This window comes from Ictidomys tridecemlineatus, chromosome 10 (genome assembly GCF_052094955.1).
Source record: "Ictidomys tridecemlineatus isolate mIctTri1 chromosome 10, mIctTri1.hap1, whole genome shotgun sequence".
NCBI lineage: Eukaryota > Metazoa > Chordata > Mammalia > Rodentia > Sciuridae > Ictidomys > Ictidomys tridecemlineatus.
In genome coordinates this window covers 109,411,641-109,417,380 of record NC_135486.1, presented here as the reverse complement: position 1 = coordinate 109,417,380, position 5,740 = coordinate 109,411,641, and the positions used below count along the sequence as shown (strand labels likewise).

The 5,740-nt window shown below is 48.9% G+C and overlaps 1 long non-coding RNA gene across 1 annotated transcript; it reads left to right on the top strand.

Annotated features, from left to right (window-relative positions):
- The first annotated feature begins 2,237 nt into the window (after positions 1-2,237).
- Positions 2,238-5,178, top strand: LOC120887405 (uncharacterized). Its single transcript, XR_005730644.2, has 2 exons — positions 2,238-2,474; positions 4,908-5,178. It is a non-coding gene; the product is annotated as an uncharacterized LOC120887405 (long non-coding RNA).
- Positions 5,179-5,740: the final 562 nt, after the last annotated feature.

Genomic DNA, 5,740 nt, shown 5'->3' with positions numbered 1-5,740 from the left:
TACAAGAAAACGGGCCTTCATCAATAATGATGATCGTTCTGGAAGACAGACTGATGTTCTTGTACTTTATTGGGGGAAATAAATAGGAACAGACTTTGGAAGACCATTTGGAAAACTATTTATCCACCTGAAATGTTCATGGGCAAGTTCTTTGAAACAGCACTTCCACTTTTAGTGAAGGAGGTCACCTGACCAATTTGCAAATCCGGATGTTTTGCGCATTGAAGTTTTATTTAAAGTAGTAAAATAATGAAAACAGCAGACATGTGCATTAATAGGAAATTGGTTGAATAAACCATTGACTATGATTGCTTTGAGATCAAACACATGGCTTTCAGTCATGATCAATCTTACTTAAAATAAGAAATATAAATCAAGCTGGGCCCGGTGGTATAGACCTGTGATCCCAGTGACTCTGGAGGCTGAGGCAGGAGGATGGTGAGTTGGAGGCCAGCCTTAGCAATTTAGCCAGACACTCAGTAGCTTATCGAGAACTTCAGTAACTAAAATTTTAAAAAATTAAAAAGGATTTGGCCGGGCGTGGTGGCCCAGAGGCTCGGAGGGCTGAAGCAGGAGGATCGCAAGTTCAAAGCCAGCCTCAGCAACAGCGAGGAACTAAGCAACTCAGTGAGACCCTGTCTCTAAATAAAATATAAAATAGGGCTGGGGATGTGGCTCAGTGGTTGAGGGCCCCTGGGTTCAATTCCTGGTACCAAAAATAAATAAATAAATAAATAAAAAGGGACAAGGGATGTAGCTCAGTGGCAAAGTATTCTTGGGTTCAACCCCAAGTATCCCCAAAATGTGTGTGTGTATACTAAATTTAAATACAATTATATAAGTATAGAGATTAATATACATTATATACATTAGGTAATATATGTAGATACACATTAATATATATTAATAGAATATATAGGTTATTATGTATTATAATAATCTATATATTCTATTAATATACCTATATTAATCTATATACATAAATAGATTAAACAAAAATGAAGCAGTATTTTCTCACCTCTCAGATCGGCAAAGATGAAAGGTAGCATGTTATTGCTTAGAATTCAGGGAATGTCGGCGTGATTGATGGGACCGTCGCCCACGGACGGTGCAAGCCATGTTTGGAAGACAATTTGGCAACAGCTATCAAAACAGAAAATGCTCAGGCTCTTGATATGTCAGTTCCACTTCTGAGAATTTCTGCCACAGACATACCGGGATAAGGATTCAAAGACCTGAATACGAAGCCCTTTATTGTGACATGATTAACAGCAATCAAGGCGGGGTAAAGGCACGTGGTGGACGGTCACATAGGTTATGCGGCACCCATCCACGGAGGCTGTGCAGCAATTCCTTCTCGAAAGAAACATTTCTTGAGCATCTCTCCTTACCAGGCGTTATTTTAGGGGCTTGAGAACTAAAATAAGGTCCCTCCTCTCCCAGTGCTAAGGCTCTCGTTGGAGGAGACAGAACACTTTTCTAAATGTTTGTAATATTCCTGCGGTCAGATGTGCTAAGAAGAAAAATGAAGCAAGGTCAGGAGCAGAAAGTGTTGTGGTGTGTGCTTGTGTCCTATTTTATTGGCCAAGGAAGACATTTCAGATGACGCTGGGGGAGACAGCCCAAGGAAGTGAAGTAATCCATGCAGGTATCTGGGGAAGTGTTCTAGGGAGAGGGGAAACAGCATGTGCAAAGGCCCTGAGGTGGATGGGGGGTGATCCTGGATACCCCAGAGAAACAGCCAAGTGGTCCAAGTGACTTGAGGAGCAAAGTAAGAAGAAGGGGGAGGAGGTCAGAGGGATGTCAGGGTGGCAGATCACCAGGGGCCCCGTCAGTAAGATTTCATGGCTGGGGAGGATACTGGTCGGAGCTAAGGTTTCCACGAAAAAGCAACAGCAACCACTTTATTCCAATGGGATTCGTGTGTTATACAATTCATCTCTCTAAAGTGTGCCATTCAACGGATCGGGGTGTCTTACATCATTGATTTTTAAATTTATTATGATCAGCTATTATGATCATTAGCTATTAATAGCACTTTAGCTATTTTTAAGAGTGCCCTCCGTGGCGCTCCTTGCATTCGCTGGCTGTGCGACCACCACCGCAGTCTATTTCCAGAACTTTTTCATCGCCCCAGAGACTCTGTAGCCACCAAGCAATCACACTCGGCCCCTGTGCCTGGCCAGCGCGTGACACCCTCCTCCCTCCCGCCTCCATGCGGGGCCTCTGTTCTAGGTGTCGCCGACACGTGCATCCTGCTGTGTCTGGCTCCTTGGGCGCAGCATCCCAGGTCCCTCCCTGGCAGAGCGTGAACCAGAATTCATTCCAAGCCTCCCCGGTGGTTTCAAGAAAACACGTGGCTGCCGTGTGCAGCCCCGTGAGGTGGAGGCAGGGAGAGGAGGAAGCGCTGGAGTCCAGCGAGGCGGTGACAGCTGCATCCAGGAGGTTGGCACCAGGAGGCAGGGATGGAGGAGGTGAGAACTGGAGGTTGATGGGTAGACTTTGAAAGTGGAGCAGGTGGGATGCGTAATAGGGTTGGAGGGGTGGGGGCAGAGAGCTCTGACTCTGAGAGGGTGACCCAACCAACAGCCAGGAGACAGGTGGCCCTGGAGCCATCCTGGCTGAGTTCAAGTTCAGCTCTGTTTCTCATTTGCTGTGTAACCATGGGCAAGTTCCTTGACCTCTCTGTTCCTCATCTCTAATAATACATAAATAAATAGTAGGGACTTATATCCTGGGGTTGTTACGGGGATTAAATGAGTGAAAGCACTTAGACTGGCCTCTGGGTCTAGTCTACACACTCTACACATTTGTTAAATAAAAATAAACATGTAAGTCCTTGTCGAAAGTGGCTGGGCACTTTGGCACCTTGGTTCCCTGAGGCTAGTCACTCCTCAGAATCAGAGAGGATATCTTAGGGGTGCTGAGGGGGTGGGGAGAAAAGGTGGGACCCTTTCAGCCCGGTCAATGTAATGTGAAGTCCACGGGGTGGTCAAAAGGACGGGGAGGCGGTAAGCAGGTCTTATGAACCAAATATTGACCCCCAAGCTAGTCTGCTGCCCCAGAAGCCACTGCACCGAGATATAAAAGGGTTAAATGAGGACCAAGAAAATACCCTGCTTTGCAGGCAGGTGGCACAGGAACAGCACCCAAAACAAGGGATGCTAAGTGGAAACATAGACCCCTGGTAAGAGGGTGCCTGGCAGAGACGAGGGGACACAGCCTCCTCCTTGCAGCTCTCCCTCTGGGGGGGGAGGCGCTCCTGTCGGGAGCAGATGATGAGGTCGCAGGGCGCTGAGTGGGGGCTGGCCTGGGGGTCGTGGCCTGGGGGAGGCTAGGAAGGCAGCAGGAAGGCACTGTGGGGAGTCCTGGGCTCCGTGCACTCCAGAGAGGTCTGCCCTGAGGAGGGGGCATGACTCTGGGTGACCTGAGGCCTCTCTTCAGGGAGTCAGTGGCTGAGGGCCACTGTGGCAGCTGTCCCTACAGGGAGGGAGTCAGTCCCACGCTCCTGGATAGGGTCATGGTGCTCGCCATCGCTGGGGACTGGGCGGCCCTCCCTGGGAGTGTGGGAAACCTGGGAAAGGGCAGAGCACCCGGGGTGCCATCTGTCCTGCCAGGCTTGTGTCCTCCGGTCACACTCCTTTCCCTGAAGAGGGCTGGGGGTGGAGGCTGGGGGAGGCTCAAGGATGGGCAGTCAGAAGCCACCGATCCTGGGTCTGTCCTGGGCCAGGAAAGGAGCCCCCTGTGCATGGCCCATCTCAGCCCCACCTCTCCCCTCCCGCTGCCCAACAAGCAGACAAAGGCCGACTCCAGAGCCAGCAGCTCAGCCTCCCAGGGGCCAGGTCGCCTCCAAAAAAAAGGCCCTGCCTCCGCCTGTGACCAGCTGGGTTCCTCCCACCACCTAATATTGACAAAAGTGCTATCAGCACAAGGGTAGGGATCTCTAGGGGGGTCCAGGTCCCGGTTCCCGGCATCCCAAGCAAAGAACTGAGCAAAACCTTGGCAGGTTTATTAAAAAGAAAAGAACATTCTGGAGAGAGGAGTGGGCCAAGCTGCAAAGTAGCTCCAATCCTGTCTGCATACACCCTGGAGCTTGCCCTTATCGGGCTGGTTCTCCCCTTCTCCCAAGGGTGGACCTGGGGTTGACTGGAACCTTGATTGACAGCAGCATTTGACATAATGTCTTCTCTATCGCTCAAGCACATGTTTCTTTTCCCTTGGAAAATGTGCAAAAGGGAGGGTAAGCACAATGTTAATGATATGTTAACTAGCAACAAAGTAACTTTAGGTCAGTCCCTTGGGCTATTGCGCATGGGCAAGATCAGGGACTTCCCTTCAGGATCTTACATTCCCCTGTGGACCATCTGGCTTCCTCCCTTTAACTGCAAGATGGCCCAGTTTCCCTCCGTAGGAAGTGTGTTGGGTGGGGCTGAGGTCCCTAGCCCTTCCCCATTCCCTGTCTCTAACCTGACATTGTACCCAGAGCCCAGTGCCTGGCAGTCAATAGGCCCTCTTACATCAGAGCCATTATTGCTATGATTTTGCCCCAGGGCACAAGCTTGGCTGGTAGAGATGATAAGGTGATGGGTTTCACTCTTAGACATGGATTTGCACCAAAGGGGGAACTTCTTTCCTTTTTCTTTTTATCTTTTTTTAGACCTAGATTCACTCTATTGCCCTCAGGCTGGCCTCGAACTCCTGAACTGTTGCTTGTCTCCTAAGAAGCTGCCCCCCCCCCCCCCCCCCCCCCCCCGTGTGCCACAGTGCTCAATGAAAGGGAGATTTCTTAAAGGATATGGGTGTTTTCCAGCTGCTGTGAGATGAATCGTGTTCCCTGCAAAATGTATGTGGAGATCCTGACTCCTGGTACCCGTGAACGCACCCTTATTTGGACATATTTTCTACAGGTAATTAAGATGAAGTCACAATGGATGAAGGGCAGGGGACCTACATCCAAAGGCTGGTGTCCTTAAAAGAAATGAAGAGACGCAGAGGCACCCAGAGGGAAGACCGTCATGGGACATTGGAGATAGAGATTGGAGGAATTCAGGAATGAGCCAGTGAGCACCAGGACCTGCAAGAGAACCAGCCTTCAGCAGGAGCAGTGGCCCTGATGACACCTGGGTTTCAGAGTTCCAGCCTCCAGAATTGTGGGAAAATATCTTTCTGTTGTTTTAAGTCACTTTTCTTGTGATCATTTATTACAGGGGCCCTGGCCCTGGGAGACTAAGACACTGTCCAACAATAGCACCTGGCCTGCTGTGGGCGGGGCCCCAAGGTTCATTGGGAAGAGAAAATGCAGGCTTTGCAGGCTTTGCAGTCTTGGGGTTAGGGCTGCGTCTGCAGGTGCGTAGCCTGCTTCAATCTAATTTAGTCTCCCAAAGACTCCATATTACCCCAAATGCCAGGCTGAGTTCGCTCACTAATTCTGCCATCACTCTTCCCTCTCTGCAAGATTCCAGTCTGTCTAGTAACAATGTATGGCATTGGAAATGTAATCATAGAAACCATCCTCAAAATAGGTTCTCACTGAAATGATTCCATCACGAAATTAAAAAATTAAAAAAGCACATTTGGGAAAGAAACAATTTCAACACTACTTAAACTGCTAGACCATTCAGAAGGAAAATTTGCCAAGTTCTTTTTACAATGACAGTCTAATCCCCTGTACTAAAACCTGATAAAAATAACTCCCCAAATAGAAATCTGCAGAGTAATCTCACATCTAAATATCAATGCA